The sequence below is a fragment of the Vigna unguiculata genome, chromosome 6, assembly GCF_037176805.1.
Source record: "Vigna unguiculata cultivar grain cowpea cultivar isolate G323 ecotype 2 chromosome 6, ASM3717680v1, whole genome shotgun sequence".
Lineage (NCBI taxonomy): Eukaryota > Viridiplantae > Streptophyta > Magnoliopsida > Fabales > Fabaceae > Vigna > Vigna unguiculata.
In genome coordinates, this window is record NC_140797.1 from 15,051,920 (window position 1) to 15,071,597 (window position 19,678).

Genomic DNA, 19,678 nt, shown 5'->3' on the forward strand with positions numbered 1-19,678 from the left:
TATGTTAGTTTTGAAATGGTTGAAAAGCCAAGAAGGGGGGGGGGGTTGAATTGGCTAGTTAAAAATTTAGGCTATCTTTGCAAGCTAAAAACCACCTTAAATTGAATCAAATAGATCACTATGTTAGGATGCAAACAGTACTAAACTATACACTTTCAATCGATCAAAAACAGAGTTAACAGGTTGATTTTACTAAACAGATTTTGTTCTGGTATAATCAATCGATTGAAACTGAAAAATAGTCGACTGAAATACTGGGAAAAATGTAGAAATGCGAATTTGAATTTTAAACTAGAAACAATGCTCAAGAATGATCAAGATCAGTTCCAAATGATTATATAAACATGCTCAATGCGTTAGATGCTATGAAAACATGTAAGAACATGAAAAAGATGATTAAAGAAAAAATTCTTGAAACTTTAAAATGAAAATGCAAGAAAGAAAGGTTAGAGAAGAGAGGACACCACGAATTTTTATACTGACTCACTCAAACCTGAGCTACATCTAGTTTGTCAAGGCAACCTTAGCTTGACTTTGCAGTATTTCAAAAGTTTTACAAAGTATCAACCCTTACACTTCCAAAATATGCAAAAAAACCACAAAAGACTCTTGAATCACACAAGAATCACACCAGCACAGCAAGAACCCTCTTGCAGACCTGGAAAACCACCAGGCACACACACAAAGCTTGAGAAAGATCAAACCTTAGTGGTAGCACAACCTTGCCTACCACAAACCACGTTCTCCAAGCTTCAAACCAAGCCAAAAGCTTCAAGAATTGATCCAAGATCAATCTTCAACAGCTGCAACACCTATGATCACGAAGGAGAGAGTTTCCACAAGTTTCCAGAACCAAATCATGCTCTAAAATTATCAACCTACCTCTCATTCAAAAATCACAGCTTTTATAGTCAAACTGTTACGAAATTCAACAGGTTGATTTTCAAATCAATCGGTTGATTTCATTTGACTTAAGTGAAATCAGTCGATTAAAAACTAAATCAACTGATTGAATTTGTTGCAATTTAAGACTACTGCAACCAACCTTTTAACCTGTTAAAAAGCCATTCAAAAGATTAAAAGAGACATTTTAACCTGTTGAAAAACCATTCAACAGATTAAAAACACAACAAAGACCAAACTACATCTAATGAATGCTTTAAGGTCTACAACATGAATTACAAACTACAAGTACACTTTCTTAATGATGTAACTACATGGAGAGCACACATTCCAGCCTTGATCACCATGGATATCATCAAATCTCCTTTCCTTCATCAATGTAGGCTTCATTCAAATGGTTATGGCTTCAAGATAGTTCAAAAGAACTTCATTCAATCTTCATCAAATCTTCAAGAAGCAAACCACCTTCGCTTCTCATGTCAACATATTAAAGTCTTGCTAAGTATTATGAGTGTTTACTTGCATGAGTATTTTGAGTGAAAACACAAGCCAAACACTTGAGCGAATTTTGGTGAGAAAATACACAATTCACTTGAGTGCTTTCTTTCATAATTGATGATCTTGTGAATTCAAAAGATTAACTCATGTGTGAAAAAGTGAATCTTTCTGTTTGTCTATGCATGGTAACTTGATTTCTAGAATATTGATTTGTCTCAAGTAAGGTTCATTCCTTTAATCCAGTGTTGAGGTGAAATAAAATACCTCAGAAGAAGTTTTGAAATTGCTCAATTTTGCCCAGGAATGTAAAAGGATAAGTGTGTGGTTATGATGAATGCATATTTTTGCCCTCATTCAGTGTTTAATTCTTAGTATTTTGTGTGCTTAAAGAGTGATTTAATTAACAATTCTGATAATTAGGTTATTTGAACTTGTGTGATAAAAATGTCTTAAAATGTGATTTTTAGTTTCATAAATTATTTTTGGATATTTTAACGTTTGTTGATGCAGCTGAAGTTAAGATTAAGCTTATTTAAAGGTGGAAAAATAAATTGATTGAAATTACAAAACACCTTTAAATAAGGTTAAAATCAGCAAGTTCTGGAAAAATCACTTTTGTACTCCATACATTACTTATACACTCCCTTTTTCCAAAATGGGCTACAAAAAATCTACTTTTACATTTCTGCCTTTGTCTATTTGCACCCCTTTTTCCACTCATAAAATAGATGCACTCAAATGTTGCCATGTGGCAATCCTCAACTTTTAAAATTGGCCAACTAGCACAAGCCACGTGGGCTTAATCTCCACTAAAGAATCTGAGCCAATAACATGTTGCCACGTCATCATCTTCATCTCCCCACAAAAACCCTCATCTTTCTCCTCAACCACCATCTTTCACAACCGTCGTTAGCAGCCATTGCTCCGCCACCGTCAAACTCGCCTCATTGGAGAATCACCGTTCATGTCGACTTGCATCATCCACCACTGTGCGTAGTAGCCATGAATCACGCACACGTCGGAACAACGAAAAACGCAGCCACTACTGTGAGCTTCCAACAACGAACCAGATTCGTCCCTGCACCGCGAGCCAGAACAGATTTGCTTAGCCATTGCAGCGTCCCCAAGCAACCTTCACATCAATGATGACCAGAACGGAGTAGCAGTAGCAGCCATTCATCACTTACACCTCCGCGCAGCCGTGAACGTGAACGAACCATCACTGCAGCAGCACGCGAGTCATCTTTATCCCGCGCACCAGAATAGGTTCGCGCAGCCATTGTAGTGTCTCCAAGCACCTTGCATGATGAGTCCATATTCAAGAGTAAGGAAGCCAAAGAGAAGCCATGCGGAATTGATAAAGCTTCCATGGAGAAGGATTAAGGTGTGGAAGCTAGAAGATGAGAGGAGAAGTGGTGCGACAATGGTGTTTGGAGAAGCTCTCAAGTGAGGTTGGGCCAACACTTAAGGAAGGAGGCTAGAGGAAACCCAGAAGGATAACTCTAGCCTAAGTTGATTCACAAAAAGAGAGGAGTCTGGAGTAATCTCAATAGAATTTCTCTACTATATTCATGAATGAAAATACAAGGGTCCTAAGCTCTTTATTTATAGGCTAGAATTAGACCAAGGAGTCTCCAAAAAGTGGAGGGAAAAAGGAGTCTAGAAAGTTGAATTTTGGAGCCAAAAAGGAGCATGTGGGAGGTGTGACTTGCCACTTAAGTAAGTCACACTTGTCTTGCCATGGGAAGCTAACTCTCATTCTTGGAGAGCAAGTTTCAGAAGCTTCTAGGCTTTTCTAGAGTAGACACACTACTCTTGGCCCATTTGGCCCAATTCTACTGTTTGGTTCAAAATTACTTCTAAAGCCCAATTTCCTCTAAGGCCCAATACATGGCCCAAAGAAAACCCTATTCTACTAGGCCCAAAATACAAAGTCCAAAATAAAATCCTAATCTAGTATTTACAAGCAAAGTGTCCTAGGCTAGGTCTTCACATCTTCTTGACCCATGTGAAGTTCATCTTGGGCCTTGGATGCGCATTTAAGGCCCATTCCTCTTGTATTCTCCTAGCCATAAAAAGAATTAAGACAATTAAAGATAGCACAAAAGAATGGCCCAATAAAAGTATAAGGCCCGAAAATGATTATTTATTTAATGACAAAGAAAAACTAAATGGGTCAGGCCATTGGCCCAAGTTGAAAAGCCCTGTAGGGTGATATTCATCATTATAGTACCATAAAACCACAGCAAAGCAATAGCAAAATGCAATCCAGATCCACATACAACCTACAGCAGTCGCGCCCATCTTCATCCATCACCGGAAAACGCACAGGCAGCAGCGAACCACCACCACGTTAGAGCAGCCGCCATTGCAGCAGCCACAAGCCTCCATGAAACCTTTCCGCAACCAAAGTGTGAGAGAAACCCTAGTCTGGAGAGAGAAAGTGCACTCTGCCACGTGTCAGTTTCTCATTGCACAGTCAAATGGTCAAATCTGGTCAAGCATTCAAAAGCTGGTCAAACAGTCAACTCTGCTCAAAGACTGGTCAAAGGAGAGGGGTTTAACTACAAATATTAATATTTTTGGATGTCTCTACAAATTTGGACTACAGGATTAAAAATGGCTTATTAAGAAAATTAATGCAAATATTATTTGTTAATAATTTATTAGATATGTTTAAATAATTAATATATTTAATTATATCATAAATTATTAACCAAACTATATTTGTCAATTAGTTTAGATCTCTTCAAATATCTTTGAATATTTTTCTTTATCTTTATTTTAAAAGATATTTGAGAGGTTTTAGCAACTGAAAAGCCTAGTCCAATTCTTATATAAAGAGACCAAGGGAGAAGCAGAAAAAAAAGTTCGGCACGTCGGAATTAAGGAACCCTTAGGGGGACCTAATTTATTTTTCTCTTTTTTCTTCTCTCTATTCTTCTCTCTTTATTTTGCATTCATTGAGTTCTAAACTTCTTGGGTTGATTCCATTGTAATTTCATAATTGGATTCTGAGGTTAGATCAATTAATTTCTTTGTTCTTTTTATTATTGTTGAGGTTTTCATTCATCTATGTCTTTTATCTTTAAATCACGTAAGAAGTAATGATTTTAAATCTATATGCATGTTGGTCATATGAGTCCAAGGGTTTTTAAATTGAATCGAGACTTTACTTTGATTTTATTTAGAAACTTTCATATGATTAAATGAGTTTTTACCAATCATTGAGACTTTACTTTGGTTAAAGGTATTTACTCTAACTACAATTAATTGAGACTTTACTTTGATTAATTAAGCTTTTTATTTGGTGAGGAGATAAAAGAATAGACATGATTAGGCATAGTAAATTTGATTGAGACTGTACTTTGGTTGAATTTACTGTGGATAATCTAAAAGTTCTCACTTTTAATTGAGACTGTACTTTGGTTAAAAGTGAGAACGCCAACAAATTAATTGAGACTTTACATTGATTAATTTGTAAATCTATAACAATAATTAATTGAGCAATAATCTTTAGATAATCGATGATGAATCTATTTTGAAAGAACAATGGAATCAATCTATTTTCTTTACTATTGTTTTTATTTCTTCTTATGTTTTAAATTTTATTTCTATCTTTGTTTATCTTAATCCCCTATATTTTATAATTTTATTTGACTAACTCTTGTATATTTTTATAAGAACTAACTTGTTAAAAATCAATTTCGTGTTCGTTGGGAGACGACTTTGGGTTACTTTACCCTCACTATTTTGTTGACTACTTTCTTAACAATACTGAAGTTGTTATAGATAAGTAGTATTAATTTGATCACGTCGACGACAACGTTATCAAATTTGGCACCGTTGTCGGGGAACACGGTTAGTATTTTTATCATTTTAGTTCTTATTTTTATTTTTATTCTTCTGATTTTATTTTTTATTTTTATTTTTATTTTTATTTTTATTTTTTATCACTAACATTTTTTTTCTCAATTTTTGTTCTAACATTTTTTTTTATTTTCTTTAGTTATTTTATTTAGTTATTTTTTTAGCATAGTTTTTGTTTGAGGAATTTTGTTGGGAAATTTGTGAAACTAGTTGGGAAAAACTTTGGCTAAGGAAAGACAAGGTACTTAAGTTGTCCATTGAGACACACCTCTCTTTCCTGGAAGTCTACTCAACAAGCTTTCAACTTATTTCTTTTCAGAAAACCTCTTTCAAAAATGCAAAATAATTTTTCATACGAAAGTAATCAACATTGTAGTTTTCAAATGGATTACAATTGCTATCCACAGCAACCACGTGATTCTCAGCAACAAATTGTCACACCTACTTCTGCACTTGATATAAGTGGGTTAACTTTACGACAATTTAATGATCTATATCCTAGATCATCTTTTTTGGGATATGAGCAACAACCATATTCTGAGTGTCCACCTCAGCAACCATATATTCCAAATAGTTTTCAGCAACAATATGTACCACCACAACAAGTTGAAGCAACCATTGGACCATCCTACAAGGAAGTTATGATCTTCATGGGTGAAGTTATAGAGAAATTAGAGTCCATGGATGAAAGGTTGCGAGTTGATCAAAGATGAAGAAATATTGAGCAAGAGTGGTACGAAAATAAGCAAATACTGTCTTATATGTTGAGGGATGCAAGTAAGAACAACTTCATAGAATTACTTGTAACTGTTAATACCACCCCTCAACCCCATCAGAGATTTCCTGAAAATCCAGATTTTAACGAACTTCGTCATGAAATTAAAGATGTGCTTTTGAAGTTGGCCATTAGAGCTGAACAAATGTCTGAAGATTTGAGTCAGCTAATGAATGATGCAGTGAGAAAGGTCACTTTGGAAGATATGATGAAAATGATGACTGAAATGATGAAGATGAATTAGACACATCAGAAAGAGATGATGAATGTCGTCGCCCAAAGATTGTAGAGTCAGTCTGAAAAATCAATAGCGGAATCACATCGCATTGATATATCTACTGATGGATATACTGATTGTCATAGTAATATGTCTACTGATGGACATATTAAAGATGTTGCTGAAGTTGATGAAGAAATTAAAGATTCTTACACAAACATATCTGTTGATGGATAGGATGACGATGCTCAATGTGAATATAAATTTGTACCCGTTGATGAGGATATGAGTACAAATAATCATTTTCAAGAGCAAAGTTGTGAGAACAATACAATGGAGGAACCAAGTGAAATTGAAGAGCGAACAGTATTCGAAGATGCAGCTGAAGCATCTACTATTGCAACTGACTTGGTTAATGATGAAGCAGCATAGTCAACAACACCAGGTGAAAATTTTTGCTCACAAGATGAGATTACAAGGATTCCTGATGATCCGCATAACCATCCAAATTCACCTGATGATGCTCAAGTTGAGTTGAAGCCACACATTCCACACATCAAGTTTGTTTATGTGAATGATGCAAATAAGTTTTCAGTGGTTATCTTTGTTGACATGGCTGCAGAAAAAGCAGAAAGGTTTATGCCCACAATTTATATTTTGGCTTAATTATGAAAATGATGTAAAATTATGACTTTTGAAATTATTTTCACAAAAACAATTAATAACGAAAATTTGAAAATTGTTATAAAATAAGGTTTCAAAAGTAATTATTAATTATAAATTTTTTTATTACATTATTTTATAAGTATTTATTTAATGAAATATGTTCTTTTCATTTATACATATTAATATTTTTCTCCACAACAAATCAAACTTATATAATGATAATTTTTAATCATATTTAAAATAAAAGACAATTTGGTAATCTTTTTTTTTCTTAATTTAAATTTAACTTTTAATCTATCACAAACATTAAATCACTCACAAACTTCAACAAAATTTACTCTAAATCCACTCACTTTCACCTTTAATCCCCTTAAAGTGAACAAGACAAGCTTCACACTCTAATCCACTTGAATGCATCCTCTCTATCTCCCTCCAATCAACGTTAAGGGATAGAAAGGGGAAGGAAGAGGGAAATTCCTTTATTTTTCAATCATTTATGTTATGCAATGATTTGAGGGTGATATCAAGATTACAATTATGTCCTCAATTTATTTTTCAACTTAATTATGAAAATGATGTAAAAATATGGCTTTTGAAATTATTTTTACAAAAATAATTAATAAGGACATTTGAAGATATTTATAAAATAAGGTTTAAAAAGTAATTATCAATTATAAAATTTTTTATTACATTATTTTATAAATATTTTCTTATTAAAATATGTTACTTTCATTTATACTTTTAATATTTTTTTTTACGACAAATCAAACTTATTAAATGATAATTTTTAATTATTTTTAAAATAGAGGACAATTTTGTAATCCTGTTTTTGTTTGATTTAAATATAAATTTTAATCTATCACATCTAATAAATCACTCATAAACTTTAAGCAACTTTACTCTAAATCCACCCACTTTCACCTTTAATCCACTTAAAGTGAACAACACAAATTTCACACTCTAATCCACTTGATGTCATCCTCTCCCTTTCAATCCGATCAACCTTGAGGGAGAGAGAGGGGAAGCAAGAGGAAAATTCCTCTATTTTTAAATCATCTTATGTTATTGATGAGTTCAAATTTTTGCCCTAATTTAATATTTAAATTTGGGGATTTAATTGAATTTTTTGTGCTTAAAGATTGATTTAATTAGGATTTGTGATTATTGGATTTATTGAGTAAGTTTGGTAAAAGTAGCGTAAAAATTTATTTTAGTTGCACAAAATATTATTGGATATTCTAACGTTTGTTAATGCAGCTGGAATTTATTTTTGGTCATTAAAGTGTGGATTTGAAATATTCTAAGTTACAAAATAAGTCCAAAATCAAGAAATTCTGGAAAAGAATAAATCAGGAGCTAAATGCACTCCCAGATCTTATTTGCACACTCCTTCTAAAGTGGACCACCAAAAACCTGTTCTGCACCCCCAGTTTTCACTAAGTTGCACCCTTCCTACCACTTAAACTCCATTCAACCATATTATGCCATGTGGCAATCCCCACCTTTCAAATCAAGCCAACCATATGCTGACACATGTCATAATCCTCCACTCACCAAATTGACCAGTCAGATCTTGCCACGTCATCATCTCCTCCATCTCACACATGAAACCCTAACCCTAGCCGCCACCATGACAAGCCGCCGCCGCCAATCTCGCTGTCAAACCTCCACGGCAGCTGCCGCTGCCTCCGGCCACCACAGTTCCACCATCTTCCTTCTCACCGGTGAAGTTACGAACCTGCACCATCTTCTATCTTCTTCGCAGCGACGCCATCTCCGTCCACACGTAAATGTAGCGAGCCACCGCAGCACCATCATCTTACCTGCACCAGATCTCGCCGGAGCAACACCCATTCAGAAGCAGATCTACGTCAGCCACGGTGACCATCCTTCTCGCCTCCATTGCAGCTCCGCACACCACCTAAACCAAGCACGAACCACCGCGCCTGCACCTGCTCCATTCCCGCAACCTTCACGCACCATCAGATTCACGTTCCACCATCACCATTTTCCATCTCCACGCTCTTGTGCAGCGCATCCAATCTCACGAGCAACCACCATCTTCCAGTCACGGTCGCGCTCCATCCAAATGCAGCAACCATCACACCACCATGGAAACTTGCTACACCACCACGCAAACGCCAGAAACACGACGGGCACCAACCTGTTCGCACCACACATCTGCACTACGTCAAAGCGGACCAAATTTGCTGCCAATACCACCACAGTTCCGACGCAGATCTGGAATACCATCAACCACCCCTGCAGATCAAACCAGATGCAGACCGTAATGCACCACCATTTTCGCGCAGCCAGATCGGAGAACAAAAGCTCGCTGGAGAAGGAGGAGCAGCCGCGCCGTCACGCACAGCCAAGGGAGGGAGAAGAGTGTGAGAGTGAACCCTAATTCTGGAGAGAGAAAGCACTCTGCCACATGTCAGGCTGCTATTGGACTGTCAAACTGGTCAACTGGTCAACACTGGTCAACTGGTCAAAGTGAGCAGTCAACTCTGGTCAAAACTGCAAAAATGGTTAAATAAGAGGGGCAGAATTGGAAATTGGACAGGAATTAAGTTGCTAATTAATTAAATAAAAATAAAATATTTTAGCAACTGACAGATAAAGCCCAAAGTCCAATTGAAGCCTATATAAAGAGACTTAAGGGAGCAGAAACAAGGTACAATTTAGACACTTAGAACTCTCTGGTTTAGGCAAACACCGTCATCCATCACATCTCTCATTCTTTTCTTTTATTTTCTTTCCTTCATATCATCATGTATTCCATCAAAGCCATGGAGGGCTAAGCTTTAAGGGTTGATTCCATTGTAATTTCTTAACTGGATTCTGAGGTTAGATGAATTTATGTGTTTGTTATTTTGATTATTGTTGTGGTTTTTATTTATCTATGTCCTTTGCTTCTTAATCGAATAGAAAATAATGATTTTAAATCTATATGCATGCTAATCATATGAGTCAAAAGGTTTTTAAATTAAATTGAGACTTTACTTCGATTTTATTTAGAAACTTTCATTTGATTAAATAAGTTTTTGCCAATTGAGACTTTAATTTGATTAGAGGTAATTACTTTAACTAAAATTAGTCAACACTTTACGTTGATTAATTAAGTTTTCTATTTGGTGAAGAAACAAAGGAATTGACATGATTAGGCATAGTAAAATTAATTGAGACTGTACTTTGATTGAATTTACTATGGACAATCTAACAATTCTCACTTTTAATTGAGACTTTACTTTGATTAAAAGTGAGAATGCCAACAAATGAATTGAGTCTTTACATTGATTGATTTGTAAATCAGCAACAATAATTAATTTAACAATAATCTCTAGATAACCAATGAAGAATCTTATTTAGAAAAAGCAGTGGAATTGACCTATTTACTATTACTGTGTTTACAATCTTCCATGTCATTTTCTTTGCATAACAAAACCCCCTATTTTTATAGTTGCTAGTTTTAATTGCATTTTTAAGAATCAAATATTTGAGATCAATTTCGTATTCGTTGTGAGACGACTTAGGGTTATCTTAACCCTAACTATTTTGTTCACTACTAACTTGGCAATACTGAAGTTGCTAAAGTTAAGTAATGGTAATTTGATTGCCTAACGACAGCGATATCAAATTTGGCGCCGTTGCCGGGGAATACGGTTAGTATTTCTTATATTTTGATTTTGTTTTTATTTATTTATTTATTTATTTATTTTTATTTTATTTTACGCATATACGTTTAATAGAGTTTGTCTTTTTTGTAGTCTTTAGTTTTCTTTTAATATATTCCAAGCAAAGTTCTGTTTTTGTTTTGATTAAGAATTTCTTTTAAGAAATTTTTTGAGACTAATTTGGAAAACTCTGTTTAGGAAAGACTTGGTATTTAAGTTGTCCACTGTGACACACCTCTCTTTCTTGGGAGTAGACCCAACGACATCTTAACTTATTTCTTTCTTGAAATCTTTCTCCAAAACAAGAATAGGAAGAAAAGAAAACACACAGGGAAACACTTTCAGGTGGACTGCATAGTACATGACTCAGGCCAATCCGGGTCAATTCTATCAACTTGATTCAGAACTTGAACGAAACTTGCGTAAATCACGCAAGAGACTTGAACTCAGGTGTTCTACTAAAGGAGCACCGTCATCATCTGAACCTACCACTGAAAGTGTACCGCTAGAATTACCTCTAGTGATTAACATATCTTCTCATCCATCACCTGAACCAGAAATTCAAGAAGATAGAATGGAAGAAAGAACAATAAGAGAATTGGCTTCACCGGATGCAGTAATTACACAAAACATGTGCATCCAATATCCAGATGGAGAATGTGAGCTTAAGTCTGGATTAATCCATCCTCTACCTAAATTCCATGGATTAGCAGGAGAAGACCCGTACCATCATTTGAAGGAATTTCATGTTTTTTGTTCATCCATGAGACCTACAATAGAGACAGAGGAACATATCAAGCTTAAAGCTTTTCCATTCTCATTGCAAGATGCCGCTAAGAATTGGTTATACTGCCTTCCACCAGGATCCATCAATACTTGGGAGACTCTGAAAAGATTATTTCTGGAAAAGTTTTTTCCAGCATTTAGAGTTGCTGCTATTCGCAAAGATATTTATGGGATAAGGCAACAAGAAAGAGAAAATCTTCACGATTGGGAAAGATTCAAAAAGTTATGTGCTTCCTGTCCTCATCACCAAATAAACGAGCATCTCCTCATTCAGTACTTTTATGAGGGATTGAGTATCATGGATAGACAAATGATAGATGCTGCAAGTGGAGGATCATTGGTGGACAAAACGCCAACATATGCAAGACAATTGATTGAAAATATGGCGTTGAACCATCAACAATTTTCCACCAGGAGTAATTCCATAACTCTATTGAAGGGAACCCATGGAGTAGAAGCTTCATATGTTGCAGATCATAAGAAAATAGAAGGGAAGTTGGATGACTTAACGACAATTGAAAGGACCTTGACAGACTTACAGAAAAAGCCTATCCCTTCTACTTTATGTGGAATTTGTGCTTCTACTAATCATCCTATAGAGGCTTGTTCTATGTTAAAAGAGAAAGGGACGTTAGACAATGAACAACCTCAGGCATATGCTGCAAACATTTATGGCAATAATAGACCACCTCGGCAGCAATACAACCATGATTTGTCCTCCAACAAGTACAACCTAGATTGGAAGGAATATCCCAGCCAGAAATGGGGAAATCAACAGCCTCAACACCAAGTCTATGTTCCACCTCAATAGAGGCAACAACCACAACCAACTGCAACCTCTGGTGATTCAAACATGGAAGCAATGATGAAAATGATGGTTGACATGATGAAGGGACAAATCAATGAGTTGAAACAGACAATAGAAGCAACCAATCAAAATTTGCAGAACCAGATTGGACAAATGGCAAATGAGTTAAATCAGATGAAGTCTCAACCACAATTATCTTGGGAAGACCATTCATGATGACAACATGTACCAAGATAGACGTGCATGCAGGATCCTTAACTATACAAATAGGAGATGAGAAGGTGCAGTTCAATGTGCTAGAAGCCATGAAACACCCAATTGAAGACCATTCCTTATTTTGTATTGATTTATTGAGTAATGTAGTGAACAATTATGCTTTTGGACTTTTAGACGTTTTATCTAGTTTTTCTTCTTCTTTGGATTTTTCTTTTTTAAATATTTCGGGCTCAATTTTAGACGAAAGAGAAAATTGTAAAACAGGTGATATTGAGGACGCGATGTCACTATTTGATACATCTGTGGCGTCCGAGTGTGATGCTGAGGTGGCTGAAATTACCTTAGGCAGTAAAATGTTGCCATTTGTGGAACAACCACCCATTTTAGAGTTAAAACCTTTACCATCTCATTTGAAATATGTTTATCTTGAGAGGGATGGGAAACTCCCTGTTATTATATCTGCCTTGCTTACTGACGAGCAGGAACAAAAGCTATGCAGGTTATCAAAGATCACAAGTGAGCAATAGGCTGGACTTTGGCAAATATTCCTAGTATTAGTCCTTCTTTCTGTGTGATGCATCAAACATTGCAGTAGGAGCGGTGCTTGCACAAAAAGATGGGAAGCTATCACATGTGATATATTATGCTTCCAGAACGTTGGACACAGCGCAGGCTAACTACACCACGACTGAGAAGGAATTATTGGCCGTTGTCTTTGCCTTGGACAAATTCAGACCGTATATACTTGGTTGCAAGGTAATTATTTATACTGATCATGCAACATTAAAATTCCTTTTGAAGAAAGCAGATTCGAAACCAAGGTTGATCAGATGGATGCTACTGCTGCAAGAGTTTGACATTGAGATTCTAGACAGAAGTGGAGCACATAACTTAGTAGTCGACCATCTTAGCAGGATTGAAAATGGAGAAGATAATATTCCTATTCACGATGACTTTCCTGATGAAGTCCTCCTAGCATTGACTGTTGTGAAAGGTATGTTTCCTGAACCTTGGTTTGCTGATATTGCTAACTATTTGGTTGTTTATTCTATTCCTCCTTCCTTCTCCAAATATGAAAGAACCAAGCTAAAAAGTGAGGCAAAGTACTATATCTGGGAAGACCCAAATTTATGGCGCATTGGTAGTGACCAAGTCATAAGGAGGTGTGTTCCAGATATCGAGATACCTCATGTGCTTGAGTTCTGCCATTCATCTCCTTTTGGTGGACATTATGGCACACAAAGAACAGGTAGGAAGGTGTTGGATTGTGGATTATATTGGCCTACTATCTTTAAAGATGCACAAAGGGTATATGAAAATTGTGGGCAGTGCCAAAGGGCAGTCAGATCCATTACAAGAAGGGATGAAATGCCTCAACAACCCATGCTATATTGTGAGGTATTTGATATTTGAGGTATTGATTTTATGGGTCCTTTTCCTCCTTCTTTTGGGTTTTCTTATATTTTGCTTGCTGTAGACTATGTATCCAAATGGGTGGAAGCCATAGCTACAAGGACTAATGATTCTCGAGTTGTTATGAGTTTTGTCAGGTCTAACATTTTCTATAGGTTTGGGATACCACGAGCCATCATCAGTGACCAGGGGACTCATTTCTGTAATAAGCTACTTGAGAACATGTTGAAGAAGTTTGGGGTGACACATCGCATTGCTACACCATATCACCCCCAAAGTAATGGGCAAGCAGAGATCTCTAATAGGGAGATTAAAAAGATACTAGAGAAAGTAGTGAAGCCTAGTCGAAAGGATTGAGCCACAAGATTGGATGATGCACTTTGGGCACACAGGACAGCCTACAAAACACCTATAGGTATGTCGCCTTTCAGGGTGGTTTTGGAAAGGCTTGTCATCTACCTGTGGAGATTGAACATCGGGCCTATTGGGCCTTGAAAGCATGCAACTTGGATTTGGAAGAAGCAGGAAATGAGCAAAAACTTCAGTTGCAAGAACTAGAGGAGATTAGGCTTGCAGCCTATGAAAACTCAAAGTTCTACAAAGAGAAAACCAAGAAGTTCCATGACCAGAAGCTTGTGGCTAGAAAGGATTTCAAGGTAGGCCAGAAGGTGTTACTATACAAATCCAAGCTTGGTCACATGAGTGGTAAGTTGCGCTCTACTTGGGAAGGACCATACATTGTTACAGAAGTCTTCCCTTATGAAGCAGTGGAGATCAAGGAAGAATCCTCAGAAAGGACTTTGAAAGTTAATGGGCATCATCTTCAGATATTTAATGAAAATCAAGATATGTTGAATAAGACGATAGATGGGATGAACTTGACTTCTCCCTCATACCTTCCACCTTGAGGAGGTAAGTACCCTTAATACTTTTTCTTTGCATTTTATACATATTGAATACATTGAAGACAATGCATGGATAAAGTGTGGGGGTGTGGGGAGCTTTCCCCCTTTTCTGATTTTGTTTTCTATTTATTTTGTTTTTCCTTTTCTGATTTTGTTTTCTGTTTGTTTTTATTAAAAAAAAAAACAAAAAAGTTTTTGCTTTCAATAAAACATATTGACATAGGATTTTTGGATTTGATTCACTAATTGGAACGATCATAATTCTGGGAAAATAAAAGTCATGTGCTCTGAGTGGATTGTTATCTGTGATTTACTAATTGAGTTGATTTGAGAGTTTTTGGAATAAATCTTTTGAGGGTGATATCAAGATTATAATTATGTCCGCAATTTATTTTTCAGCTTAATAAAAAAAAATGATGTAAAAATATAGCTTTTGAAATTATTTTTACAAAAATAATTAATAACGAAAATTTGAAAATTTTTATAAAATAAGGTTTAGAAAGTAATTATTAATTATAAAAAATTTTATTACGTTATTCTATAAATATTTTTTTATTCAAATATGTTACTTTCATTTATACATTTTAATATTTTTTTCTAAGACAAATCAAACTTATATAATGATAATATTTAATTATTTTTCAAATAGCGGACAATTTGGTATTCATGTTTTTCCTTCATTTAAATATATTTTTTAATCTATCACATTTATCAAATCACTCACAAACTTTAACAAAATTTCCTTTAAATTCATCCACTTTCACCTTTAATCCCCTTAATGTGAACAAGACAAGCTTCACACTCTAATCCACTTAAATTCATCCTCTCCCTCTCCCTCCAATCAACTTTGAGGGAGTGAGAGAGAGGGGAAGGAAGAGGGAAATTCCTCTATTTTTCTATCATATATGTTATCTAATGGTTTGAAGGTGATATAGAGATTACAATTATGTCCGCAATTTATTTTTCAACTTAATTATGAAAATGATGTAAAAATATGACTTTTGAAATTATTTTTACAAAAATAATTAATAACGAAAATTTGAAAATTGTTATAAAATAAGGTTTAAAAAGTAATTATTAATTATAAAATTTTTTATTATATTATTTTATAAATTTTTTTTTATTAAAATATGTTACGTTCAATTATACATTTTAATATTTTTTCTACGACAAATCAAACGTATATAATCATAATTTTTAATTATTTTTAAAATAAAGGACAATTTGGTCATCTTGTTTTTCTTTTATTTAAACATAATTTTTAATCTATCACATCAAATAAATCACTCATCAACTTTAACAAACTTTAGCAAAGGGATACAGACAAGAAGAAGGTATAGATTATGATGAGACATATGCTCCAGTTGCCAGGTTAGAAGTTATACGTTTACTTCTTGCCTATGCTTCTCTCATGAAATTTAAACTATATAAGGATGGATGTCAAAAGTGCTTTTCTAAATGGATTTATAAAAGAAAATGTGTATGTTGAACAACCACCTGGATTTGAAGACTATAAGTTTCCTAATCACATTTATAAATTAAAGAAAGCATTGTATGGATTAAAATAAGCACGTAGATCTTGGTATGAACGATTAAGTAAATTTTTGTTAGAAAATGATTTTGAAAGAGGTAAAATTGATTTAACCTTGTTTATTAAAAGAGTAAATGAGCATATTTTACTAGTTCAAGTTTATGTAGATGACATAATATTTGGGTCTACTGATAGTTCACTATGTAAGGGCTTTGCATGCATAATGCAGGGAGAATTGACATTCTTTTTGGGTCTTCAAATTAAGCAAATGGAAAATAGAACTTTCATTTCTCAATCTAAGTACTGTAAAGAAGTACTTAAGAATTTTGGAATGGATACTGCTAAGGAAGCAAGTACTCCTATGGGAACCTCCTGCTACTTTGCCAAAGATGAATCAGGAATAGAGGTAAATCAAACTATGTTTAGAGGCATGATAGGTTCTTTGTTGTATCTTACTGCAAGTAGGCCTGACATTATGCAATATGTATGTATGTGTGCTCGTTTTCAAGCCAATCCAAAAAAATACTTAAAAGGAACTGCATGTTTTTGACTTTGGTATCCTTCAGGGGCATCTCCTAACTTGATAGGTTATTCAGATGCTGATTATGGTGGTTGTAAAATAGATAGAAAAAGTACCAATGGTACTTGTCACCTCTTAGGTAGTTCATTAGTCTCTTGGCACTCAAAGAAACAAGCCTGTGTGGCTTTGTCAACTACAGATGCTGAATACATAGCAGCTGGAAACTGTTGTGCTCAAATTCTTTGGATGAAACAACAACTAGAAGACTATAATATCTTTCTCAATCACATACCTCTGAAATGTGATAATACCAGTGCTATTAATTTAACCAAAAATCCCATAATGCACTCTAGGACAAAGCACATTGAAATAAGGCATCATTTCCTAAGAGATCACATTAATAAAGGGAATTGTGAGATAGAATACGTAGATACAAAGCATCAATTAGCTGATATATTTACCAAACCTTTAGCTAAAGATAGATTTTATGAATTAAGAAGAGACTTAGGCATATTAGAGATCTCTTAAATTGCCAAAACTCAAAGTCCTTAAAAATCCAAAAAATAGCGTCAATAATCCGAAAAATAGCGTCAATAATCGATTATAAGTGTCAATAATCGATTATCAAACACTCTTAAAAAATCCCAAAACATACTGGAATAATCGATTATTTGGGGCAATAATCGATTATCCTTAAATTCTGAACCTTAAAATTCAAAAAAACATTTTGTAATAATCGATTATTTGGGGCCATAATCGATTATCCTTCATTTTGAGCCAAAAATCAAAAACTCACTGGAATAATCGATTATCACTTAGGATAATCGATTATCAGCTCGTCAGACTTCATATTTTGCCCAGTTCATGAACCAATAATCGATTATCACCTTAGGAAAATCGATTATTACACGTCGTTGGACCAAATAAATTCAAAAACTAGCTGTTGCAACGACTAGATTTGCATCAAATCACGTGTATATGACCGTTGGAGACTCTGCTCTATATATCTTAGCCATTTTTGTCATCAGAACACTTTTTTTCTCTCCATCAACACTCAAGAAACTCTCATTTTCTCAAAAACTCTCAAAAGCTTCCCTCTCTTTTACCTCAACCATGGCTGAATCCTCAAGTGGAAAGATTCCTACCCGCAGAAGGACTGCATCTCGTGCTTCTCAACCCTCAACTACACCTAGAACTGCTTTCATTGAAGGATAGATTTCAGATGAAGAAAGAAGATCTTAATTCATCACATTATGGAAAGACAAACCCCTCATCACTCTGAAATTCATCCAGTCTCAATGGTTTGTCAATTGCCATTTCACAATTCAAAATTTTCTAGCTGAACAAGGGGTGAAATTCTTCACAGAGATGCAAGGCACCTACTACCCAGATTTGGTACGAGCCTTCTACTTCAATTACAAATTCAGAGATGGAGTTGGGTTCACAAAGGTAAAAGATGTCGACATTATTCTAGATGATGATATTTGGGAAAATATTGCACAATTTCCCATTCATGATGGCACATCTCCAATCCTCACTGCTGGCATTGAAGGGTTCAACAGAATTTTTGCATATAGATCCTTTATGCGACGCCCGGATCAGGAAATCGGCCGCCAATTGCTAGCAGGACCTCTCAAAGTCGATGAGCGTCTACTTCACTATCTCATTGTCTGGATTTTATGTCCACGTGGTACAAATCATGCACAGTGCAGTGAAGTAGATCTTATGATAATCTATGCTATGCTCAACCACATTCCTATCCATTGGCCAAACATCATTCTTGACACCATTCTCAAAGCCAAGATATTGCCTCAATATCCACTCCCATATTCCTTGCTCATCTCTCGTATTTGTGAGTACAAAGGGGTAAATGTCTCTGATGAACAATCTCACAAAACCACTGAGGCAAACAAAATTGTAGAAAACTCCTTGAAGCAGATGAAATTTATTCCTTTTGGGAATACTTACATTCACAAGGATGATATGCCTTCCTCGGACAATGAAGAAGAAGAGAATCCTCCCACTGCTCCTATTCCTCCTGTTGACACACATATTGGATCATCCAGTGGTGTTGGTGGCTCATCCTCTTCTTTAGAGGATAACATTTTAAATCTCAATCAGAGACTTGAAGAATTCTTTCTTCTCTCCACTCACAGACATGAAGAAGTCACTGGATTAATTAGAGAATTAGATTCTAGGATTTCTAACTTAGAACATAAATTTGATAAGTATGATGAAGGTGATGACATGAGTCAAGACTTTTAAAGGTCTACATCATAGTTATTTTTTACTATTGTAATATGTTTTCCAGTTTTTATTAATAAAAGTCTATTTTTTGTTATTCTTTACCATTGTCAAATTGAGGGGGAGTTTCTTTATTAAAACTTTTTTTCATATGATCAAAACAGGGGGAGAAAAAGTTTAAAAGTTTAAACCAATCAGTGCTACTAACAAATCTACTTGTAAGATATTTTGATTGCAGATACTTTAAACATATTGTTTTGATCATCATCAAAAAGGGGGAGATTGTTGGCAAAAGCAATACAAGTCTAAATGCTGAAGTAAGATTTTGGTGATGATAAAAGAAGCCTGAAAGCCATCTAGAAGTCAATATGAAGACCATGTGTTGTTATGTTTAAAGCTATCTTGTAAAATGTAATTATATTAGTTAGAATCAGTATTGTACAAGAAAATTCTGGTATTTCTCGAAAAATCAAAGTGATAATCGATTATCACTTAGAATAATCGATTATCCTGAGCTGAACCAATTTTTTCAAGAAAGCATTGGAATAATCGATTATCACCTCTGATAATCGATTATCTGCTCAAAAATTTGTTTTTCATAAACCACACTGGAATAATGGATTATTGATAATCGATTATCCTGATCAGT